We start from the raw sequence: 14,297 nt of genomic DNA on the forward strand, positions 1-14,297 counted from the left end.
GGCTAATTTTCATGCCAAAAACGTTTGGACCACAATGACTTATCCCGTCACCTTCTGATTAAAAGATGGGTGACACTGTATTGTGCCGCCTCAAGTGAGTTATCCCCACCAACTTCCGGACGGATTTCTGACGACTACAACACGACGATTCAGGCACGCTCTGACGGTTTTCAAAACATCATCAGACAATATTAAAATTATAATGATATATTATTATGCCAAAACGAGGTGCCGGTTGAAAACAAACTCGGCGTAGCGGTCGACTCGGACGACGTTTAGTATCTCTCACGTGAATGTGCTGTGTCGGTGGAAGCTGCGTCGTGACCCTCAATTCCACATTACCTTCTGATTCAAATACGACACATTTTACTACGTCGGGTGACTCAAGTGAGCTATCATCACCGACTTCCGGACGGATTTCTGACGCATAAAACGCGGCGGTTCAACCACGCTCCGACGAATTAAAAAATATCATCGCACAATGTCAAAATGACAACGATAATGTATAGGTATACCGAACCGAGGGCAAAAACAAACACGGCAAAGTTCGACATAGACGACGTTACTACCACGTTACTAACCTAACCTCTCGTGAGCAGAATGTGCTGTGCCGGTGATCGGGCGTCGGGACTCTCGACTTCAGCGTCCACGGGTTTCCGGTCGGAACGATGCTCGAAAATCGTTTATCGCACGCCACCTGCAAGTTAACGTCTTGCGGCATCGATCGAAACGCGTCCATCGCATATACATCGCAGACCTATTAACCAAATGGACAGCGTGACCTACATGTTCTGCAGCTCTCGCTCACAAAAATGTCTGAGTAATAAAATCGGCTCGAAGAGAACGCATGGAAATTAATACTTTATTTTTTTTTATTACGTACTATATAATATATTACAGTATCGACGTTCGATGGCGACTGTGAATCCGCAATATTTTAGCGAATATAAGTCATAACAAATAATAACAGAAAATAACAAATAATAATGGTACGATCCTACGATTTCGAGGGATACGCATAATATAATAAATGAATAAATATATTATATTTTTATAACATTATGGAATCCGTGATAATATTTACGATTTGCTTATCGTAGTGATTTCTCGTTATTCGTGATGGGCGAACAACGAACCGTTATAGCCAACATATATACCTATAGTCCAAATTGTTAGAAATTTAATGCTCTATAAGGTGGCCAATATAATGTCAAGATGCCTATAATAATTGTAGGTATACTACGGTTGACCTCAAGCACGTTTTTATTAATTTGAGCTTGGAGAAACTTCTCTCTCCGCGTTTGATACCTGATACAGCTGGTATGTCGATGAAATTCTTAGTTGAATCCATATCATGTTAGGATGCAAATCGTACAGATGGTTTTTTTCCACGGAACTGAAATTATTGTTTTAAATATTTTCACGGTGATTTTAAAGTCAAACAACACAATATATTTGTCGGTAAAAAAATCAAAAATCATGAACTAAGATAGTTAAACTAACTAACTTACCAGTTATATAAATGAGAGGAATAATCTAATTATTAGCGATTACACCTGTGGTGCGTACGACGACACTATAAATACCATCCAACGACCAAAATTAAAATGATACGATTTTAAAAAAGTTCAGTACTGTGGCTGCAATACTTAATACCAGCGAAAGGACATAATGATATTATTGCAGTGTTTACAACCAAAAACGTAGACCGTGTTTGAAACATGTATAAAACGAGCCAACACGATACGTACGTGTTGGTTGACTATACATTACGCGGTAAAATCAAAACTGAAATTTTATGCCACGAGTTTGGTACAGTTATTAAGCGGAAGGCGCTAGTACAACAAAGTAGGTAGGTAATAAAAGACTCGTGTAGTTTTGCATTAAATTCTATTTCGTCTGAAAACTTAACAGACACCATAACTGGTATAATGGTCCATATGTTCATACACACATAAACGGAATTTTTCCAGCGAAATAACCGTGTCGTGAACATTTTTTTATTCTCTGCTCGTCGTGCTGAGTCTTTCGTGCCATCCCGCGTAGGTCGATCGCATCTAAAGCCGTCCCACATAACGATTTTAGGCAAACCATATTTTGTGAAACTAGTAATATATGGAAAACCGTACAATTAATAAAAAAGTAAATATTATTTATAATACGATGTACTTTATTCACGAAGCGGCTTTTAAATATTTAATCAGATTATACTATTACATCAATTCGCTATAGGTAGGTAGGTACTTAGGTAGGTTGTGTTGTAACAAAATTTATATATTTTTTTCGAATGTTAATAGTTACTTTTTTTTTTTAATATTGATTTGAATATTTTATTATTATTTTTATTATTATTATTATAATTATTATATGGCCCTTAATTATTATTAGGTTCAGAATATCGGTCAAGAAAAAATAATTGTTGGACATTTTTTGCTGTTATGAATATTATAAAAAGGCACAAATTACTAATTATGCAGAACACCCTGTATAGGATTAACCCTTTGGTTATTATAATATTTTGTTCTTGACATTTTGCCTGATAAGCTATTTTTTTTTTTTTAAACAGAAAAAGTATAATATTATAGGCCATTAATCATTGTTTCAAATTATGTTTTACTATCGGGACATATTATATTACCGAAACACTATTATATTTCCAGAACATTATATTTAAACAATCTGCACTTGTCGCTTAACAGATATTGGCGGATATTAGCATATCCAAGCACACATATTATGAACTAAAATAACGTAACAATAAAATGTTTTGTGCGACATTAGTAAGGCCAAACAGTTGCCTATATAGAGGTACTTATAAAGTTATGAATCGCCTACGTATGAACAGTCAGAGTAAATTTAAAAAATATTTTATCGGTACCCACAAGCGTGGATGAACGACACACAGCGTTTAAAATTCAGCATTAGGATAACAATTTTTTCTTTTTTTCTTTCTATAATTTCGTTGTGCCAAGAGGACGCGCTTAAATGCAAACGTAACAATCCGATTTACATAACAAAACGAGAGGGTACCTAAAGCGGATATTTATGCATATATATTCGGCTGATAAAATCAGTTTAAAGTGTTAATAATTGATTAACACCGGTGGACGGCTTTAATTATGTTGTACAAGTCGAGAAGGGTCGTGAATAAAATAATAAACGTGTGGAAAATTAAATCATTAAAATTGTAGTTGTAATGGGACAATAGTAACACAATAGTATTGCGCGCGTTGATGCAGTAACAGCCGTGACCATCACCACGTCATGAAAATATTTCCAATCGCTATTCTAAATCTAAATCCGCAAATTTTTTGGTGAAATGCTAAAAAATCATCCCGAGTAGAGCTCTAGTTGAAAGCAATAAAACTCAAAGCACACAATTGTTTGGATATATCAAGACGAAAAAGAGCGACGTCGCCCGAAGTGAAACGTAACAGAAAATTTATTGAAAATCACTGTCCGTAGTTCTCCCCATTTATAGTCTTTCTGTGTATTTTGCATGGTGTGATATCCTGGTTTCCGGAACTGGATACTTCATTATATATCAGACTGCACATTGACTTGTAAAAATTATTATGAAAACTGTTGAATCGTTTTTATTTTTGTAAAACGTTTCGAAGAACTCTTTAAATATTTAATCATACGCGAGACGTGTTTAGTAGATCGACAAAAATATATTTATAGTGTGTGCTTACTGTCGATATTTTACTTGATTTTGTCTGGAGTTTTATATTTTTGAATTGAAAATTACATATATATATATATAGTGTATTATATGTACCTACTCGGTTATGATGATGTTGCGCTTCAAACAAAATTAAATGATTTTTTTTTTTTTTAAATATTTTCTTCTCTTTCAAAAGCAACAAGAGTAGAGGTATTATCAATTTAGTCGTAAACTATTTTTTTTTTAGCACTCACACGGTCTGTGTAAAAGACATTTCGCTTATCGTATATTATTTTATGATACGAAAATAATAAGAAATTTTTACGTTTTGTTACGGATATAAATATTAAAAATACATATTGTTTCACATAGATCATCCAGCTAGCGCATTTTAATATTTATATTTATTATTAATGTCTGATCTGATGCGTACAATTTGTTACAACATTCAAAATTATATTAAGACGACGTCGTACCCGCGTTTGTCGTATCCGTCTGACTATATAAGGCAGAACATCGAAAATTGTACGTTCGGAAGAGACAATTTTACAGTCTCATTTTTAATATCATACTATCAAATTTAAAAGTACGAATATTATCCAGGGATTTGCGTAGGTTTCTTATAATTTATTATTTTTCATGTATATTAATTTCGAAGCGAGTTATGACCGTAAAATTAAAATATCAAAACAATACCTACACGAGGACCCTGGATAATATTGTATGCTGACATTTAAATTTGATAACAGGTCAATTCGTCCTACTATATTAAAAATAACATGGGTAAAATGGTTTCAATTTGAACATACAATTTGCTACGGTATGTTAAGCGTTATTATAGGATCGGATGGATGGACAAAACCCACGTGGGCACCTCAGCGACGTCTTCTCCGACACCTGACCTCCTATGGACAGCAACCGTGTGGGTATACAAATAGAGTACGATTTCGAATTTACGCTCATCGTACACATCATAATATATTCACATGATTCTGTGTTGGAACGATGACGTAACTGGTCAAATGAGATTCCCGGTTCACATCGCTGTGCGCGCTTACAATAATACGCACCACTTCATAGTAATAATAATAATAATAATAATAATAATATATTATTGTAATATCGGAGAACTCAGCGCAGTTGATAACCGCGGTGTGTTGTGTGTACGACAACAGCAGCTGATGTACAACAGTTTCTTTGGTTTTCCGGCGACGATTATAATATTGTACTTTGGGAATAAACATCGCGTATAGTGTATTATTACTATAAGTACAATAACCATTAATCACTTCGTCTGGTCCTCGATAATTCATGTGAAGATTTAAATTGTACGCTGCAGTATTTCATTTGATACCGAAGACGACACAGCAGCAGTTGCCCCCTCTCTCACGCTCTCACACCCTCTCACTCTGTCTGTCTCTCCCTCTGTCTCTCTCCCTATAGCCCTCTCCGTCGCACAACATCCCCCTTTCTCACTGTCTCTTTCTCCTCATCCAGTGTATATATATATATATGTATTTATGTATTTGCAGCGTTCCCCGGAGAAAACACTGACGAGGGCGACAATCTGTATTTATCGCGCAGTGAGACGTTCTTGGCGCACCGATAACGAGATTTGCATAAGTTTTTTTTCTCTCCGAATAACACGTTCTTTATATATATATATATATTGCGTATATACACTGTAGTCGTCTGACTGTATACCTATCTCGGCGTGAAAAAAAAGAAACGATAATTTTTTTCGCTAAGACGTTTGCATTACTTGATTAATAACACTGTAGCACAATATTGAATATATAGCCAATAATAGTGAAACATTAACGAGTATAATATTATGTTATGATGACGTACGGTAAATAATATACTGTCGTTTTGTTGATTAAATTAATCAACGGTATTGTTGTGATCCGTTATTAAATTAATTATTCAACCGTAATATAATGTCCACATGCATAGCATAATATTATCTCACACGTACGATGACTGCACGCGTGGAAATCTCTGAAAGAAAATCATAAATTAATTTGACGTTGTAGATGGAAACGAAAATATTAGTTTTCTTCTGTATAAAACATAACGATATTTGAAATCGTGTATAAGTTACTTATTTTTATGTTTGAAGAATCGATCGCCTATTGTCCTATAAGGACAACACGACGTTATAGAGAGGTGTTTATTACATTTTCGAGCGGTCACCCATCTGGATATCGTGGGGATGAGTCGGTTGTCCGTAGTGGAACATACAAAAATCTAAGTTTATTCTTATTTTGGCCTGAAACCAATGCGTGTTATGCACACATGACGAAACACCTGCAGTTGTAGTCAACGTACAGGTTTATTTTTTAAGGCACAGCAGCTGTCAACCGGACATTGCAGCTCAACAGTGCTATATTATGATCTATGACCGTTTCGACAATGTGTGTTGATAACAATATTTCAGGTGAACAATATTTATTAGTCGATAATCATTATTTATTTTTTCAAAAGATTTATATTCACCCATTTCCATTTTTCGTTAACAATAATATATTATGTTGTTATGTCAGAGTTCATGTTTTTATTTGACTAATAATAATAATAATGCCGTTCTAATCGGAGAATATCTGTGAGCTTCATCGCAATAATATATTTTATTATTCACTACAAAAAGGTGTATACATTTATCCGTAAAAAAAAAAATATAAATATTTGCATAGATATAAAATATAATATTTTATTATATTGTGTATCTACGAAACGTAATCACGTCATCATGATCTATAAAATATAAGTCGGTATGAGCATGTTTTCTTTTGCCGATATTATGATTGCATTTCTATCAGTGATATTTCATTGCATTTTTGTTGAGATGTATTTTAAAAACATAATTGAGTGTCTGCGGTTAAATATTTATTAAATGAACTATATTACTATAATATAATAACAAATAACGTGCCATGTTAACTGTTGAGTGTTGTTGTTTCGGCAATATTTACTCTAGCATTTACAAATACTACATGACGTTCTATATTATATTGGGTATTTCTTTGGAAATAAATCTGTTTGATCAGTGTGTATACCAACATTTCGGAGCGTGGCGTAAATGTACATTTTATTTAAAATAAACAACGATATCATACCAATATACTTTATTCCGCGTAGACGTAGTGGTGTTTTAAATAATAAGATTTACACAACGATACACTTAAAGTGGTGTACATAACAATGTTGTATACATTTGTCGTGTTTTCAAAAATATATTTTAATATCGCGAGAGACGCGCACAAAACTTACTTAAATTTAATAGTAACTACGTTTTTTGATTTCGTGTATAGTTATCCCCCCCCCCCCGTGTTCACAAACATAATAATATATCGAATTCCGTTTACATTTTATACAAAATTATATTATATTATATTCGTCACAATAATATCGTTGTTATTATTTTCCGCATTAAATATAATGTATATTGACATATTGTTGCATATATTATTATAGTAATAATATGTTCCGTTATTATCACGCACATTTTACAATAATATTTTCAATATCTGGCGATCAATCAATATAATATTTTCGTAAAACTACTAACCTAGGTACTGCACCTCTATACCTATTTCAGATGAGATTTATTTTCATTTCAGTCACTCTAAAAATACATATTCAAGATGAAACGTAGGAGGTATACGTTTATTACCTCGTATTTTTCGCACGTGAACTGACATGGACATAAAATATACAGAGTATCCCAAGAAACGTTTTGGATTTGAGCGTGTACATTTATTGCATTAAATTATGTATGAAGACACCCTTTTTATGGTGCATTCAAAATATTTTTTTCCAACATACCTGCTGCTTTGGAATAACTTCTTCTTTTTCTTTTTTTTTTTTTTTTGTTTATGTAATGGACACCTACTTCTTTTTTAGGATATTGCTCTTTCGCATAAGCTTTTATGGTTCACTGAAAAACCAAACCTAATACCGAAAACATAAATTTGACTAGAACACTATACTATCGCATTGGAATATTTATATAATGACGTATACTAAATAGTATATACTATTTGATATATATTTTTAATATAAATATACTTTATATGTATACCTATATATACCTCCTAATTGTGTACGCAAATAAATAAACACTTGAAAAGAAGTGTTCGAAAGATATAATATAATATTAATTCGTTTAGTAATATTACGCATAGCTGGGTAACATTTGAAAACCTTTGGAAAGACTTCACTTTTTTTTAATTAAAGTCGAATACCGAGCGAACTCCGGGAAAATCGAATGGATTTTTTCTTTTTTTTAAGGTGATCACAGCTTTTGCAGATATTTGTCCGTATAATGTTTTCGGTCACGAGTTGACGCGGAGTTGCCAGTCTGCTGGCGCGGGAAAAAAAGTTTTCAAGTATTCGGAAAAATTAATTTAAACAGTCAATATTTACTGTAAATGTTTGGCTGGAGCAGCTCAAGTGGAAACGTTGCTACTCGCTATATCGTTATGGTGCAAATTTTCCCTTCATATATCCCTGTCATTGTAAAAAGATATAATGGCTGCCATCATGTAGACTTTTGTCAAGGTTCACGGCGAAACAACATTTATTATTACCCTCGGTTGCTCGACCCCGCCGACCCCCTCACCCGAAAACTCTTTGCCACGCTAATGTCAACACTATACATGCATCCTCTTTGTCCACTTCCTACACACACAAACCGACTCCACCCGCCCGTCCCCCGCCCCCTGTACATTCATTTCGCAACCATCAATCATCGCGATCAAAGTTTTTCCGTAGTCTCTCCGATATTCGCTGTTTTGGTTTACCCATCATATAACGAATTTCACACCGACTGGCTGTTTTGTTTGCTCGACGACCTAAATACACACACGTACAACACTGCTGCGGCAAACACATAATCTGCCATTTACCCGTTTCTCCGCGTCATCCGTCGAAATTTGTTGTGAGTATATAATATAATGTGTACGCATATATTCCATCGAAATCGGAATTTGTTTACACTGGTTCCAAATGGTGTGGCGGCTCTGGATGTTATCTAATTCCACTAAAAACATAATGTACACAACGGTTTATTTAATATATAGGTATAATATTTTTTTATGCATACAATAATATACAATAAGTATATATTTTTAAAGTTGAACGAATAAAACATTATAAATAATAATATACTATCGTCGTGATTTACTATACTTATTAGTCTATACTTCATTGTTTGTTTTTCATATTAAACATTATGGGTACTAAACATAGGTATCAAATACAAACTATGACAATATAATATTAATAATATGTTTTTAAAAAAATTGTCTTTGTTTATGAGACTTGTGACTACGGCTTAAATTATTATACTAATGCCGGATTGCACAAAACATTTAATGAATCAATAGTGATCTAATGGTCCCTTAAACAAGATTTAGTGGCCCGTGATTGGTCCTTTAAATTTTTAGTGAACCATTAAATTTAATAAATTTTTATGCAACCCAGCACAAATATAGCAAACCCCGATAATATAATATATTATTTGGTTTTTCATATACGCACTATAATAAACGGAATTTCAATCAAATTCATTCTGCGAATATGAAGTTTTAATAATGTTCTTAAGTATAATAAATAAAAAATAATATCTGCAATTATTTTACTGTGTTGAATCTAGATGAGAAAATAATAGTAGACATTTCCTACCTATAATAATTCTTGTGACTTATTCTATCACTTCGTTTTTATATTTTTCTAATGGTTTTTAAAGCTTCCCCTAATATTCGACTACTTATATACTCCTTTATGTAAAATTGTTTCGGTCATTCATAAATAGGTACTCGACAAATATTATTAAAAATAACCCTCGTCCTTTCATAATGAAACAAATAACAGTATACACTGTACAAATGCTCATAATATGTATGTAATGCGTTCTATAAGGCATTAAGAAACAAATATCTGGAGCATGTTCTTTTTGTACTGTAGAACATTCTGTGCCTTTATCCATTTTCCCCTTGCAATTTACTTTTTAACGATTCGTTTTATATGGATGAATAAAAACGAAACATACCCCACAACAAATTGCCAATTTATCATGAAATTCGCATGAACACATCTCAAATTATCCCTCTTAACAGTAACGAGGTATCGATTCAACTATATTCAAGCACATCTCAATTACAACGGTGGTATTCATTTATTGGCCATTGAAAACAACTGAGACATATTATGAGTTCATACACGTCTGGAAATTAATATACTATGAGTACACAAAACAATTGTTTATAATATTATCATCACTGGAGTATTTACCAACGTCAAATTAAATTTTCTATCGTAAGTTAATTATAATATATATAACAGTAAATTATTATAATATTGTCATAATAATGTACTATACATAACCTAACCTATACATGATAAACAAACTATAAATATTAATAATATTATACATATACCTATACATATCATTATAAATTATAATTAACAACGTCTCTAACTTCATCAAGTTCCTCGTCAAGTATCAGAAACTCACCTTATAAACAAGTAATTGTAATGCGTTCCTGTTTAGTAATATAACTTCTATTATTCACTATTATGTTAATTAATACTTAATATTTTAATTTATCGTTTTTCATTAATTGTTATTCCTTAAAAATTAATTTTGTTATTATCATTAGTTAAGTACTTGTGTAATGTATAAATTACATCAAAAAATTATACGGTAAAATAAAAATTATAATTGTATTACACTATTACTTGATAATAACAATTGACAATTGTTAATAATACCAATCTAACTATTGTATTTGTTGATATATTAAAATATACCTATGTATATTTTAGTAGGTATTATATACAGGTATTCAAAAGCTACGACAATAAAAATATGGTTATTAATTTATTACTTAGATATTGAAATAATATATAGTTCATAATAATTAGTAATATTTAATAACTACAATTCAATTTATGTATAAAAATATTTATGATAATGTATAGCATAAATATAAAATATAATACATACACAAGTATGATATAATATTACAATAATTTATGGGAGTAAAAAACTCAACTTTTCAAATTATGTAAACATTATTAACAAGAAGCTACATATTTTATCATATGTTTAAAAATAAAATAAAATGTATACTTTTTTTATCAAAGGTTTTATATATCCTATACATTCCTGTTCAATAATAATGTATACAAAATAATAATAATAATAATATTATGTATATGGAGGGTACCTAGTGTTATGTATATTTAATAGTCTAACTTCATTACTAACGGCCGACTTAATAGAATTATAGCCAAGCGTCCGTCATCTATACAATTAACTTAAAAACAAGTGAGGCTGAATAGTTTTTTGAATAATATTATGCCTCTCATTTATCGGTTTAATTTAAATATACGTTTAAGTTAACTATACGAGCACTGCATAAATCGAGTTACAAATAATATGATCACTGTTAAGTTACTTGTTAGTGACTGTCCTGAAGTGTTACGACTCAGTGTGTCTGAATAAAAGAAAAATAAATCCATATTTTATTTTAGGACATAAAACGGATTTAAACTCGATTGCGATTTTACGAGTGAGAAAAGTCTCTACCGTACGTTTGAATATAACCGTAAATAACGTAATATGAGGGGTTTGAATAACATTCGATTCCGTAAAACTGTATTGAAAAGTTTAAATATTTGTAATGAAAACGCCATCCTAGTTTCAATATCATATAGAATTCAAAAAACCAAAAAAATATTGACAGTGGTAAAACATATACTCCGACAAATCAATAATAAACCGTGACTTAATATAAAACCAACAACTTCTCCAAATACTTATTGTGGAATAAAAAAAATGATAAGTATTTTATAATAAATCACCACTGGTTATACGAATTTATTGTAATAAATCTATTAGTATGCTTTTAACATGCCATTTTTAAATTAACGTTTTATTTATAGTAAATAATAAATAATAATAATAATATACTAGTTAATAAAATACATTTATGATATAATACAGTTCATTATAACATACTTTGTTATTCTAGGCGATGTAATAACAATTTTGAATACTTGTACTAGTTAGTTATCTTGCAGGTAACCTATATTTTTAATTCCAGATGTAAATATGTAATTACTACTATATAACTCTCTGTGAATATGATTTAAAATATTAATGTCGTTTGATTTTCAATTGTTAAGAATAACGTGTTAAATATCTATTTGGCATTTATGGTAATATTATTATATTTAGTTTTAAGATTACCACATAAATGGTTTATCTATACAATGTAATCACAATTTTAAAAAGCATGTTTCATATTTTATAAGTTTCCACTTTATTTGTATTTATTATTCGAGAAAATATTGGGCCCCACCAATTTTAATAATAATTTATACTTCAAGTTTTAATAATTTGGACAGAAATAGGTATGGGTAAAATAAACAATATGTTATTCTTATTATATAGGCCATAATGCTCTAATAACCGATGGGAAACTCGCCCTTACAGCTGCGAATTGTATTTAACAAAAAAAGGTTTGTGCTTAAATTATAGTAGTAGTAGTAGTGTGTGTGTGTGTGTGTGTGTGTGTTATTTGTCAATGGCGTTCGAATGTAATTTAATGGAATTCGCATAAACAGGCTTAAATATAATAATATTTTGGTGGTAAATAGGTTGGGGAGTTGACGATGGGTTTTGAGCGGGTTATAATTTTTGACAAGAGAGCGTTGTAATTGGGGAGAAACCGAAGGCCGATTATTCCACATGATTATTAAATTTATGACACCCTACAGCATACACACGCTTGGGAGAAATTGCGTTACTCCAATACACTATATACCCTCTCCGGTCGCCTCAAAGGTATAGTGGAAAAGGGATAGTATGTTTCGGGGTAGATTTGTGTATGTTTATGTATATGTATTATGTATATATTATTATGTATGTATATATGTATGTGCAAATGGTGGCTGGTTTAATTGTTGGTCCAATTTTCAGTCCTAGAAGGGAATAAATTATAACATGTATTAAAATACAGGATATTATTGTTGGTCTGTACAAAGTTAACGTTGTAAAAATGAAAAAGAAAAACTTTGTTTTCTGGGTTCTGTTGAATTAATAGTCAACCGTAAAGAAAACAAAATCACCACTTCCTTTACGCCAACCCCACTCAGTTAAGTTGAACGATATTTTCAAATCGCTTGTAACAACAACAAAAAAAAAAGTAAATAGTTTGATTCATTTACGATTAAACGAGTTTTTTTTAACACAGTTCTAACTTAATTTTTGTTATAAACGTTTTATTTAACTTTTTATTTGGTTTTAATTTTTTTAGGATCAAAGTTTTCTAGATGCATAAAATATAAATTCTTATTCACTTTCACAACATACTCAAATAAATTGAAGTTATTTGGCTTTTGTGAATATCGTAGGTATGTTTCTTTTTTTTCAGATTGAAACTATGAATATTTTTTATTAATATGGTACAAAATAATTTACCAAAAGTGGTAGAAACTATGTTATTTATTTTTAATTATTCTTATAATACTATAAAAATTTAAACATTTTTTCAATACTTTATTGGGTTTTGAAAAACATATCTATTCAAATAAATTTGTTTAATTTTAATGACAAAAGTAACAATTGTTTATCAAAGTGACATTATACCATTACCTATTGGTTTTTAAAAGGTTGTATACCAAAAGTGTAGATTTTATAGACATGTTCGCATTTGTATGAAATACAGATTCTTATTAGATTTATTTTGCTTACATCATGACGTGCATATACCTTCATAACAAAACCATAAACGCGATTGAATAATTTCGTGTCTGTATTAATTGTTTCAAATTGCTTGTTTTGTGTCTAATGTGAGCTACAGATACGAACACAAAGGAGAAAGCAGGTCTTTGAATGGTATTTAATCAAACGTCCCAGAAATGTATATATGAGATTTGCATTGAGGGGTTAAACCACTGGTTTCAGAGACCTCTAGGGACACTGAAGTTTTAACGCTTTCGAACTATAGAAGGTGATTTATTATTTTAGCTTCGAAGCATAAACAACGTTTTTTTTTCTCATTTTCATTCGCTGATTTTTTGAACACTATATAATTTTTTATTTTTTTTTTTTACGAATCTCCATCATCATTTAACAATTTTTTTTCGTTTTTTCAGGTATTTAAATTGGGTTTTGATTTATCATTAAAATGTACTGCAAGAAAAATTGTAAAGACCCGCATTTATTAATAACAAAATAATTATATTGCATTTTTTTGGCAAACAAAATGGAACGGTTTATAATTGGTTTTATAATTGATTAATATGTATCTAGGTAAAATAATATATGACCTTATATCTTTATTCTGTGTAAAAGGTATATATATTAGTATTCTATAGGAAATTATATTATTGTACTTACTTTATGAAAATACATTTACATTATGATATATGACCATAAATTTATGATAATAACTAATAACCATAGATATTTTAAAGACAGGTCGGTAAACATTTAAACGGTATAAGAATAAAACTCATACTATTTGTCTAATCCGAAGACTGAAGAGTATAATGTGTTGATGATATGTAGTGTCAATATTTTGATACATTTAATCAATATTTCGGCTATAAGTTG

The 14,297-nt window shown here is 30.8% G+C and overlaps 1 protein-coding gene across 5 annotated transcripts in view; it reads left to right on the top strand.

Moving 5' to 3' along the window:
• LOC132944689 (uncharacterized) overlaps positions 1-14,297 on the top strand; it is a 382,446-nt gene that overhangs the window by 197,260 nt on the left and 170,889 nt on the right. The window lies entirely within an intron of this gene.

The sequence above is a fragment of the Metopolophium dirhodum genome, chromosome 5 (genome assembly GCF_019925205.1).
Source record: "Metopolophium dirhodum isolate CAU chromosome 5, ASM1992520v1, whole genome shotgun sequence".
In the NCBI taxonomy this organism is placed as follows: Eukaryota; Metazoa; Arthropoda; class Insecta; order Hemiptera; family Aphididae; genus Metopolophium; species Metopolophium dirhodum.